We start from the raw sequence: 13,176 nt of genomic DNA, 5'->3' as shown, positions 1-13,176 counted from the left end.
CTGAAACCGACAACTTCCTAGTACAGCAAGTCAACAGTCTAACTGCAATTTGGTGTAACATCCAAATCTAGTGCTTCAATGAATTGTGTTCCCCACCCCATCAACTAGTATTTTAAACAAGAACTGAAACACAATTTCTTGCCCACATATCAATTTCAGTTTGCTATAGTGCCCTAGTGTAGGGAGTAGAGATGGGCATGAATTGAATTATGACCCCAAAAAACCTCATGAACCAGGCTGGTTCATGGTTCGTGAACCAATGGTTCGTGGAAGCTTGTTTCCACAAATTACCACAAACTGGTCTACTGGTTCGTTTGGGTCATAAAGGGGCAGTTTAAACTTTTCCTGCAGCTTGCAAGTGGCAGGTCCCATTAAACTATCAGCTGGAAGGCAGCAGGGGGGGACCCCCCTTGCTGCCTGCCAGCTGATAGTTTAAAGGGACCTGCTGCTTGCAATCCTCAGAGCCCTTTAAACTCCCCAAGCCCCAGCCCCAGCCCCACACTTACCTTGCCCTGTGGGCCCGTGGCATCCTCTCCCTCCTCCCGCAAGGGGCAGGAAGGCTGTTTTTGGCCTCTTGCTCCGCTGTGTGGGCCCGTAGGGTGGCAGAAGCCAAAAATGGCCTCCCTGCCCCTCAAGTGGCCGCCGCGGCAGCCATTTGAGGGGTGGGAAGGCTGTTTTTGGCCTCTTCCATCGCCCTGTGGGCCCACGCAGCAGGGAAGAGGCCAAAATCAGCCTTCCTGCCCCTCACGGGAGGAGGACATCGTGGGCCCGCAGGGCAAGGTAAGTGTGGGGCTGGGGCTGGAATCTGGGCAGTTTAAAGGGCCCTGCCGCTTGCAGGGCAGGTCCCTTTAAACTATCAGCTGGCAGTCAGTGAGGGTGGGTCCCTCCCGGCCGCCTGCCAGCTGATAGTTTAAAGGGACTTCCCACTTGCATGGCAGGAAAGCTAAGCGGCAAGAAAGGGGCACTTAAACCCCATGAACCACAAACTGGTTCGTAAACTTGCCCCAGTTCGTGGTTCCTGGTTCGTGAAAACCCACGAACCACAAACCTCATGGTTCAGTTTTTTCTGGTTCGTGCCCATCTCTAGTAGGAAGTCTCCAGGATGCTACATGTCAAAGGAAGGAGGGAGCTAAGAACCTTTTGGTTTATTCACATCACAAGTTATGGATTGAACATGATGTCTGGATGGAGCTGATACACAGGAAGCCTGAAAATATTATTTAAATCTTCTAAATATTTTTACTATTTTATTTTTAAAGAATTATATATTAAATTCATTATCATTCAAGATGATAATTGGGATCAGAATGTAATTCTAGATATATCTAGAAACTATTATGGAAAAGACTCATTTGCAAGTGTGAAACAGACCATTGGACACTTACTGTGAAGGGTCCTTCTCCTCTGAAAAATGGAGGACATCTTGGCTGATTCCTACCATCCAATCAGGGAGGTAGGAACTCAATTATTTCTTCCTCTTCCTGTCAGTTCGGATGACTCCATGAAGCAGTAACTTAATCTGTAATACCTAACTTGAACTTGAATTTTAACTTTAACTCTGAAATGCAGGAGGAAGAAAGACGTAAAAAGAAAGTACAGTATAGTACTTAAAGGAAAAGTGAGGAGATACCAGTATACGAAGACCCTGGGAGGGCAAGATTTCCTCTGTTCCTCAGAGGAGAAGGGCACTTCACGGTAAGTATCCAATGGTCCGTTCTCCCTCCGAGGTGGAGGACATCTTGGGTGCTCCCAAAGCAGTCAGTTTCCCTTGGGTGGGTTGTGGTCTTTGGTCTGGATTACATGTTGGAGAACTCTCCTCCCAAAGGCAGCATCTGCTGAGTCATACAAGTTCAGTTTATAAATGTTTTACAAACGTGGAGATTGTCAACCACGTGGCCACCTTGCACACTTCTTCTACCGATGCTTGATTGTTGAATGCCGCATTGGTAGCTGCGCTCCTTACAGAGTGAGCTGTGATGCCTTTGGGTACCTCTCTATTTGATGCTCTGTATGCCTTTCCGATGCAGGATCTGATACACCTACCTATGGCTACCGAAGACATTTTCCTCCTAACATTGGCAGGGCTGACATTAATGAAGATGGACTCTGACCTTCTGATGCCTTCTGTCCTGTTGAGATAAGCTTTGAGGGACCTTCTCACATCTAGACAATGCCATTCCTTCTCCTTAGGGTGCCTCAGTGCTGGGCAGAAGGAAGGCAGACTAATCTCTTGACATCTATGGAAGGTGGAACTTGCTTTTGGAATGAAGGTAGGGTCCATGCACAAGGTCACCTTGTCTTTGTAAAATATACATAGGTGAGGTTTCACTGACAGAGCACTGAGTTCCGATATTCTTCTAGCGGATGCGATAGCAACCAGGAAAATAGTCTTTAACCTCAGCCGTTTTAGATAAATTTCTTTCAGTGGCTCGAACAGAGGTTTAGTCAAAGCCTGGAGAATTATATTGAGTCTCCAAGTCAGGAACTGATGGATTGCCGGTGGGCTTAGTAAAGTTGCCCCCTTAAGAAAACGCTGGACATGCGGATGGATAGACAACTTCAGCCCTTCCGTAAGTGGTAAAATCGAGTTCAGGGCTGCAATTTGCCTTTTAATAATGGCTGGTTTTAGTCCTGAATCTAGGCCATCTTGTAAGAACGTCAACATCTCACTTAGGGATGGGTTTAGAGAATCCACTTTTTTTCGTCTAGCCCATCTCATGAAAGCCTTCCAAATGGTGTTATAAATTCCTATAGTTGAAACCTTCCTTGAAGCCAGTATTGTACTGACTACCCTCGGTTAGGGAGTCCCTCTCAATTTCCAGGCAGTCAGGCACAACTGCTCCGGGCGGGGATGCCAGATCAGCCCCTGATGTAGCAGGTACGGGGTTGTCTGAAGTGGTAGAGGAGGTGCCTCCACCAATTTCTGTAGAGACAAGAACCATGGATGTCTCGGCCACCATGGATCTATCAGTATGACTTGAGCTCCCTGATCCCATATCTTTTGGAGGAGTTCTGGAATGATCGATATTGGCGGGAAGGCGTACAGGAGACCCTGAAGCCATTGAGAAGTAAGTGTGTCTATGCTCTCTGAGCATGGGTGTTGAAATCTGGACATGAACAGAGGAACCTGATAGTTCAAGTGGGATGCAAACAAGTCCATTATGGGCATTCCGAAATGATTCGCTATTGTCTGAAAGGTTTCTCTCTTGAGAGCCCACTCCCCTGGTTTAATGGCTTGTCTGCTCAACCAATCTGTCTACATGGGAGGATAAGCGTCAAAAGATTATAAGTACATGGTCGTGTTATAGGCACTGGGTGGAAAGGGGGGAAGCCAACCCAAACATTCAAGCCCGTATGAAGAATCTGTGCACATGGTTAAAGATATGAAGATATAATGGGGGGGGGGCGGGGGGCGGGAAAGGGTAAAAATAGATGTATACGGTTCAATGTATGATTATGTACATATGTTATAATAATAAAAATTAAAAATTAAAAAAAAAACCAATCTGCCTGCACATTGTCCAGCCCTCTTATGTGTTCTGCCCGAATTGACTTTAGGTGGGATTCTGCCCAAGTCAGGATCTTGGTTGCCTCCTTGATGAGTGCTGAGGAACGGTTCCCCCCTCCCCCCCGTCAGTCAATTGATGTAAGACTTCGCTGACACGTCGGTACGGATCAAAATGTTCCGTCCCACTATCTTGTCAGAAAATGCGATTAAGGCCAGCCTGATGGCTCCCAACTCTAGTACGTTGATTGAGATGTGACCCCTCTGGGGACCACCGACCCTGGGTCAGAATTCCTTCCAAGGACCCTCCCCATCCTGTAAGACTTGTGTCCATGAACAATTGTATTACTTGGGGAGTCAGGAAACTCTTTCCTTGTCTCAGGTTTTGGTCCTTGATCCACCACAAGAGGCTCTGTTTGACCTTCCGGGGTAAGTCTATAGACATCTGTGACTTTGTCATGATGAGAAATTGGTAAGGACGTAATAGCGACATTAGATCTCGAAAGTGAAGTCACCCCCAGTAAATGGCCTCGCAGTTTGCTGTTAGAGTGCCCATGAGTTTGGATAGTGTCATCAGTGGTACCGAGTCCAACCAGCTCTGGAGGACTGTTCTTATTAAGTCCTTGGTCCTTTGTAATTTCTCCTAAGGCAGAAAGAAGCTGCACTTTTTTGTGTCGATTACCAGACCTAGGTGTTGGATAGTCTGAGTGGGCAAGTTTGTTCAGGAAACCATGACACTGTAGGAATTGTATCATTGTCCAGGTGTCCTGAAACGCTTTCTCTCACAAGATGGCTCAGACGAGGATGTCGTCCAGATAAGGATGAACATGGACTCCTTTCTCCCTGAGTCAGACTATTGGATTGATGAGTACCTTGGTGAAGACCCTCGGTGCTGTGGCCAGCCCAAAGGGTAAGCCATTGAACTGGTAGTGGTTGTGGTTGACGTGGAAGCGCAGGTAACAGCGATGGGATGGATTGATGGGGATATGAAGATAAGCCTCCATCAGGTCTATTGATGTTATAAACTCTTCTGGCTGGAGGGCTTCTGATACAGAGCGGAGCGTCCCCATCCAGAATCTTCTTACTCTTAGAAATTTGTTCACAAATTTCAGATCTAAAATCGCTCTCCAATCTCCATTCCTCTTTGGGACTGTGAAAAAGATGGAGTAAACTCCTTTGTCCCGGTCCTGGGGAGGGACGGGTTCTATTGCTTGAATCCTCAGCAGATAGTCAATTGCCTGATGAGTAATATGTTTTCTTTGTGCATTTTTCCATAGGGGGGATGAGATGAATCTATCTGGAGGATAGGTTTCGAACTCTATTGAGTAGCCTCTGGAGACAACTTCTAGGGTCCATTGCCCCCACCTCATGCACTCTTCTGAGCGAAATTTCTGCTTTTCTATCTAGGCTGTCCTTGACGGAACCCTGACCATCTTCAGATAGAAGGCCTGATGACTGCAGGGCTGCTACTGGTGCATCAATCCTCAGTACCTGCAATAACTCATTTGCATAAGAGGGTACGGTATACAGTTTTTTGGCTGCATTAGAACATTGCTTATTGGCAGCTGACATTTCCCATTCAGCTTTCATTTGTCTTTTGAAATACTCAGGAAATGGGAACACTTTCTCAGTGTTAGCCCTGGGAAAACATTCTTTACATCCTTTGGGCCTGACCTTGCCTGCTTTAAGGTTCTCATCCTTCTCCACCCCGCTCTTTTCCTGCAAGTCCAGAGCTGCTAGAGACTTGAAAGGAGATATTGGTAATCCTCCATCTTAAAAAGCCTGTCAGGCTGTTCTGGAGTGGAAATGGCCTCCTTTTCCTCCCCTTAGAGGAATTCACCCTCCTCCCGGTTATCACCGTCAGAGGACGTCCCTTCTCCCCAATGAGACCCTGCAGTGGTCTGCTTACTTGAGATAGCCTTCTGGGCAGCTTTAGTGGGCCAGGAGGTGGGCTTTCTAGGACTGTCCCCTGAGCTGCCTCAGATGGGGGAGGGAGGAGGGGAGGATTGTTCAGTGCTGGCCCTGGAGGGTAGCTGGCAAAGCCTTGCAAACTCATCCCTCATGGTCTGCTGTATAAGGGCAAGGAGCTCAGCAGAAGGGGAGGGGGGTCGCAACACCGCTGAGTACGTTACCCCTCTTCATTGCAGTGCTCTGTGGGTGATAGGATGCACTCGCGGGCTTAGAAAGGCTTTCTCCCGGGGGAGGTTGGTCAGCATGTCCTCTTTGCCCGCTCGCAGCTTGGCGCATTTGCCACTGCTTTCTCCCGCCTTTTGGGTTGAGTGCTGCAAGGCACCTCACTCAGTCTGGGAACAGAGCAGCGCCGACGATTGTGCCTCTGGTGATTGTTGTCTGGGCTTCTTAGCAGGAATGCACGGCTCCAGAGCCATATTGGTGCCGGGAGCAGACTCCAGCCACCAAGACAGGACTGCACCAGTTAGCTGCGAAATGACCGCAGCCGTGGCGTTTGCATGGAGGCTCATCTCTTCTCCATCTTCCCCCATGAAGCTCATGTTGGAGTCCATCTTCGACCGGTAGCTGAGCTTGCTCTTGAGGGTAGAGTAAGGCAGAGGGGAAAGGAGGAGAAGAAGAAAACAGCCAAGCCAAGTAGAAGTAGTAGTTGGAAGAAGAGAAGTGAAGAAAGCAAAGGTTAAAGAATATTCAGCGAGCTCGCTGTAGGCTTCTGCTCTCCCTGGAGGCAGGAAAGAACTGGGAGGAGGGGTGACCCACACACCAACAGGAAGAGGAAGAAATAATTGAGTTCCTGTCTCCCTGATGGGATAGTGGGAATCACCCAAGATGTCCTCCACCTCAGAGGGAGAAGTGAGCACTATACTAAAAGTCCCCCCCACACACACACACACACATACACAAACCCTACAGAAATATATGCCAGCCAATCTGTGGGCCTGTTCCAAAACAACAGAACATAAATATTTTAAATAAACAAATAGAATAATGCAGTAGCTTTCAAATCATCATTCCTATATTTGTAGGACTAGACAATTCTGAAAGATATCCAACATTTCTCATAGGGCATAAGATGTTTCCTAATTTGACACCTGCAACATTTATCGGTTTATTTCAGATTTATTCTGCACTACCATGGGGAAACACAGAAAAAAGGTGCTAGTTCAAAACCATAACAATACAAAATAAAGCACTATATGAAAACATTTATATAACAATACAACATACAAAATACTATACAATAAAATTTACAGCTAGAACAAAAATTTGGTTTGGTATGATGTCAAAAGTAAACCTATTTTTTCTTCGTTTTATGGAACAACACAGCCTTGGACAGAAGAGCAATTTGGGAACAGCTACTCTGGATCACAGGAGAATAGTGAAGCACAGTTTATCCCTCCACTGCTCCTCTGAATAAAATAGTAACCTCCCATGCCTACTTTTCCTTTTTAAAGCTCTCAGGAGACTGTTACACATATCTGACATAATGTCTAAAAGGGCTTTTATTTAAGTGAGTTTGGGCAAGTACAGACTTTTGGGTCAGTGCAGACTCTAACCATGTTTAACCATGGTTTGTTGCCTTAATCCTGGCAACATGAAATCATGGCTTAGTTTGTTATGTTATGCCTTCCTGCCAGATGTCGGCTGGGATTTTAATAATTTCTTAATTTTAAACAATTTTCATTTTGTTTTACGAGTTTATCATGTCTCACCCTATAAGCTACCCTCAAGCAGAGTGTCTGCACAGGTGGCATACAACAGCTTTCATGGTTTTGTAGTTCAATTTCACTACTTTAAAATGACAAGCAAGAACAAAGAGCCCATTGGGCCTTTTAAACCCTCTCTCACTGCCCCCCTACCTGATGCTGCCATGCCTCCATGCACCAGCATTAGGATGAACACGCCTCCCCACCTATGGGTCTGCCCATAAACGCTGCCTCCTTCTCCACCTCTTTGAGGGGTGAGATGCAGCAGTATTGTTTGCAAATTCTTTTCAAACCATGGTTCAGATCCGTTGTGGTCCATTCTTAACAATGGTGTAGGTAGTCAGACAAAACACAGTCATGGAAAAGGAAAAAACAACCCCCATTGTTAGGTGCTGTCTGAACTGGAAAATGTTGTTTCACAATGTTACCATGGAACTAAAAAGGCTTCCTGAGCTCTCTAGAGACTCACAAGATACCAGGGTAACATGAATACATTTAATATTGAAAGTCTTCAGGTAATTCATAAAAGACAGAAATTCTGCTTACTGCATGGACTAACTTTAGTGCATGAAGAAGAAAAGCTCTGTCAATAGTGCTTTTTGTTCACTGCATACAATCAGTGCACCCAGAAGGGAGGGGGATCATAGTGGAAAGTCCTGCCCTCAACCTATACGCTCTCAGGAGAAGGTCAGAATAGAGCTATATGTATAAGTATGTGTGTAGGGCTTTTTCGATGAAAAAACCTTTTTTTAAAAAAAAAAGGAAGCAGATTTTGCCACCACAATCCCACTCCCCCTCAATGCACATTCATTGTACACACTTTGAGCATGTGAAAGGGAATTCTGTTTTTCTTCTATGGAAGTTAACTGATAAATAAAGTGCAAAAGTAACTATAATACGGAATGGCATCTTTAAAGGAAAGGAACTTACATTTTTGTTTTTTGCAGACAGCTATTTCTTTATGATTGATCAGGCCTATTTGTGCAAACCATTTTTTCTCCAGGCTGACTTTGAAGGATTTGCCAGATGGACCAAGTGGAACCTTTAAAAAAGAGACACCACATTTTAACAACAGGTAATTAAACAAATGTAATCACATTCACAATGACTGAACCTTCCTAGCAGCTCTTAATTCACGAATACAAGCTATGCATTCCTTCTTCTTGTCTTTCACATTTTACACTAAACTGTTAATTTCACATAACTTAGCAACTAATGTCTGCCTGCCCAGTACTCCCCCATCTCCAGGACTCTCACATGCCTGAAGTAACAACTCATACCCAGCTTGGTTTATTGATCCCTGTTTTGGGGCCTTCTTGAAACAGCTTGGCAGAAATAAGAAATGGAAATATAAGCATGCAGGTGAGAGAAGGGATCCTCCTTCCACTGGTCAGTACCTTGTCTGTTTTCCACTTCTTTCACCAATGGGAAGGAAGAAGAAAAGTCAGACAGATTTGATATACTAGAAAGAGGTAATTCAGAGAAAGAAGGAAGCAGCACTTGGAGCATAGAGAACATAGTGGCAAGGGGTTAGAATCAAACTGGTTCCTCAATTATTTCTCAAAGAGACTTATTCATTAATTCACTCCTAAAACTAGCTGCCTAATGGGCCATAAAAGATAACACAATACACAAGAAAAAACACCTAAATATTCTAAATAATGAAGCAAAGATAGAGATTGAGGCTGGGGGGCAGAATCAAGGAAGTGGGAGAAGCTGTGGGAGGGGGGAGGAATGAAGGGCTGGAGAAAAAGTAGCAGATAAGAACAGAAAATTGAAAAGAAGGGAGGGAGGAAAGAAAGGATACAGGGAAATGAGAGAAGTGTGGGTGTGTTAGATTCCTTCCTAACATCCTTGTTTCTTGTAGTTTTGTAAATCTCTTGTCCCCACAAATCAATGACTACATTCCTATCTGCAGCTCCAACTGACTACGTCATATTTTATGTATTTACTTTTCTCTCTAATGGGGACTCAATGTGGCATACATAATTCTCCTTTCATTGATTTGATCCCCACAACAACCCTATGAGGTATGTTAGGCTGAGTATGTGTGACTGACTCAATCACCCAGTAAGCTTCCATGGCCAAGTGGGGGGATTCGAGCCTGGGACAGAAGAGGGTGCAGCATCAGTGCACAAAGCAACTGATGTCCTAGTACAAATGGCACTCAAGGCTATGTGCTCTAAAGGAAGGCCAGGCGTGACAGCATTCATTTACACAACACAATTTAGAAGTACAGGTTGCTATTCAAAGGGTAATCTGAAGAACCTCTCTTCCCACAGCTGACACTGATTGTACAGAGAACACTTCTCTAAGGGGCAGGAATGGTATGTCTGACTTAAGTTGTTAATTTCTTGTGGGGAAATAGTTGGCAAGCTGTTTATAACAATGTCACTGTTTATAATAATGCCGTATCATCTGATGTGAGAGACAGGGAGTAGAATATGACAGTGAAACTAGCTATGCACTGAACACTACCAAATATTCTGCAATTTAAACCAGTCATATTTAACCTAATCTTATTCTCACCCTCACACATACAACTTCTTATAAAAGTAATGTACATTTTTGGCTACAGCTAAAAACAGGATTACAGCTGAACATCAAGAAGACAAAAGTAATGACTACTGAGGAATTACACAATTTTAAAGCTGACAATGAGGAAATTGAAATGTTCAAGATTTTCTATTCCTTGGCTCAATCATCAACCAAAAGAGAAACTGCAATGGAGAAATCAGAAGAAGATTGAGACTTGGAAGAGCATCTGTGAGGGAGCTAGATAAGATCCTTAAAGATAAAGATGTCTCTCTGGGAACCAAGATCAAGATAATCCAAACTATGGTCTTCCCCATTGTTATGTATGTATGTGAAAGCTGGACAGTGAAGAAAGCTGACAGAAAGAAAATTGATTCATTTCAAATGTGGTGTTGGAGGAGAGTTTTGCAGATACCATGGACAGTCAAAAAGACAAATAACTGGGTACTAGATCAAATCAAGCCTGAATTCTCCCTAGAAGCTAAAATGACAAGATTAAGGCTATCATACTTTGGTCGCATCATGAGAAGACAAGATTCTCTGGAAAAGTCAATAATACTAGGAGAAGTGGAAGGCAGTAGGAAAAGAGTAAGATCTAAAATGAGATGGCTTGACTCAATAAAAGAAGGCACGGCCTCCAGTTTGCAGGATCTGAGCAAGTCTGTTAATGATAGGATGTTTCGGAGGTCTTTCATTCATAGGGTTGCCATAGGTCGGAGGCAACTTGATGGCACATAAAACAATTAAGCTAGAACAAATTTAAGATTATATACATGGAAATACATTTCTGAAGCCAAAACATTTTAACAGGAATTATAACTTGGCTTACTGCATACGTTAAATTATAAGGATACATAAACTGCATATTTAGCTTCATTAATTTGTGAATACCCGTATTTCCAAATGGTTAAACGATTTCCATGCGAAAGAATATTAAGAATCTAATTAGCTAAATTTGTTGACAAAGTTTTGATTTTTCTCATAAACTGAGAATATTATGAGACAACAATCCCCAAACCAATATATGGAGGTGTTGGGGGGGAGGGGGGGAAGTCACGAGTTTTCAGTAACAACAATAAATTCATGATCAGAACATGTGGCCCAGAACATTACTATAGAGGGAACTGAACTGCCTTGGGATTAAAAAAAATAACTCTATAAAATCATTCCTCATATCCATATGAAAACCTACAAGCAGGTAGCTACAAGTTCTTTCAGTAAAACATTCTTTCCATAAGAAGATAAGAACATGTTAAGACACATATCTGCAGATTACCATGCTCAGTAGGAACAAAAAATCCCTAGCAATTGATCTCAAATACATTTACTCGAAAAAGAATCCACCTGATTTCAACTGTAAACAGGAATTTAGTGGCACCTTAAAGACTAGCAAATTTTTAATCTAGAATACGTCTTCACAGTCTAGAGCCATATGCTTAGGAATGCAAACCACGCGTCTCCATCTGGTTCACAAACACCTACATGCAGCTTTTCTTTATGAAGCCTCCCAGGACAAAATTGTTCATCTAACACTTCCATGAAAATAGTTTCAGGTGGGTAGCCATGTTGGTGTATGGTAGAACAGCAAGATTCAGGCCTCTAAATATGGAAATCTTGTTTGTCTCGTCATCTAACACTATTTGACATAATCAAGAAACTGAAGTAAAACAGAGGAAGAAAATGGGCATATGCTCTGGCACTGATCCCATTAGGTACCAGGTGTCACCCCAGCTACTGCCCACACAGACCCGCACATACCAAGTATTCTGCCCTGCTCTCCCTCTAGACATCTCAACTCCCTTCCTGAGCTTAAGGTTGCCAGTCCCCTGCTGGGGGTGTGGGATCCCCTGCTCCCATCCTTCACCCCCTGCCCCGCTTATCTGGCCAGCAGGGGTGAACACGCCTCCTGGGGCATGCTCCCAGGTGGCGTGATACACTCCACAGTGGCCCGCTTTAGCCCGATTCAGGCCCAAATTGGGCCTGATTTGATTTGCTGCAGAGCGCGGGAGTGCTCCCCAGGGTGGCACATGGCCTGCACAATGATGTCTCTTCCTGGACAGGAAAATGAAAAGGTAGGTACTGGGCATCCAACCTCCTCCCTGGGAGGTTGGGGGATCTGGCAACCCTACCTGAGCCACTTGCTATGGTCAGCAAGCTTTTACTTTTGTCCTACAGAAGGCCAAAGGTCTATGGATAAGGCTACCAGGGAAAGAATGGGACAAGGGCAGTTTCCCCACGTCTTAAAAAATCGCACCCCACTCACGGAACACTGGCAGTTTTTCCATGCAATTTTTGGTGCCATGAAAATAAAATCAGAATTGCCTGAATCTGTTTCGGAACCAGTAACGTCAGAAATCTCGTGGAAAAGCCACTGGTGTTCCATGAGTGGGGCACTATTTTTAAGACATGAGGAAATGGCCAAGGATGGAATCAGCTGCACCATTTCTAGCCACGACTGCTGTAATCCTACGAAGGCAAAGTATAGTTTCTCTGGTTAGTGGCAAACTGCCAGCCTAAGACAGTTATTAAAAGACCAGCTTCAAGGAGACTTGTACCTACAAGGACAGAAATGTACTAAGTCAATAAGCATCTCTGTTTCAAGTGTTAAAATTTCTCCACAGTCCATGTTATGTATATCCTAGTCTACCATAGATGCTATGCAAGATCAGACATTTTTCCACATTACTTAATGTGCAGGTTAGCTTTAAAATGTACTGTCTAAATTCACTAAAATAATAAACAGATACATTACTGCAGCTACTGGCAACAGGTAGGGCAACATGCTGGCACAATGATATGCAAGGTCATCGTTTTCCAAATATATGGGCAAAGATGACTTAGGATTTGAACCTAATAGCTGCAAAACCAGATGTCCTTTTCGTTTCCTAGTAATTTCTCTCACCTTTCCCATAAACACACACACACCACAAAACATGTAACAGCACTACACTGGCTGTCGTGTCAAAACTGCTGTAGTGAATTAAACCATGACAGAACAGCCCTGTGTGTAGAGATGCCATCCCACCTGCTCATCTGGCCAGTTTGAGGGGAAAGGCACCTAGAAGGAGCCACGCACACACTTTTGCATCACGCTGGAAAATGACATTTCCCAGCACAATATGGAAGTTATAGGTCACAGTGGAGGCTGATTTACTAGACATGGGCACGAACTGCATTACGAACGCAAAAAACCCACGAACCGCCTGATCGTCTGTTCGTGATCCAGCAGTTCGTGAGTGTCCAAGGCCAACGAACCAGCGTTCGTAAGAAGCCCGGTTTGTTGCGTCCGTCTGCAGTTCGTGAAGCCAGACAGTCAGGCACCATCAATCAATTCCCTTGGAAACAGAGCCGGGGTAATGCCTGAACTCTGTCTGGACTCCTGTCACCCTGGAAACCTGAATCGAAGTCCAGCTTACCTTGATCAGCAGGTCTTCCTTCCAACCATGGAGCTGCAAGTGGTTA

General features: G+C 44.4%; 1 protein-coding gene across 3 annotated transcripts in view; it reads right to left on the bottom strand.

The window, feature by feature from the left end:
• The window catches only part of PIK3CB (phosphatidylinositol-4,5-bisphosphate 3-kinase catalytic subunit beta), a 127,715-nt gene that overhangs the window by 92,138 nt on the left and 22,401 nt on the right, over window positions 1-13,176 (bottom strand). For all 3 annotated transcript variants that reach the window (XM_054983137.1, XM_054983139.1, XM_054983138.1), the window contains one exon: window positions 8,110-8,221. The gene's annotated coding sequence lies outside the window, so the exon portion shown is untranslated. The remainder of the gene's footprint in view (window positions 1-8,109; window positions 8,222-13,176) is intronic.

The sequence above is a fragment of the Eublepharis macularius genome, chromosome 6 (genome assembly GCF_028583425.1).
Source record: "Eublepharis macularius isolate TG4126 chromosome 6, MPM_Emac_v1.0, whole genome shotgun sequence".
Taxonomy (NCBI): Eukaryota; Metazoa; Chordata; class Lepidosauria; order Squamata; family Eublepharidae; genus Eublepharis; species Eublepharis macularius.
This window is presented reverse-complemented; position numbering and strand designations above follow the sequence as displayed.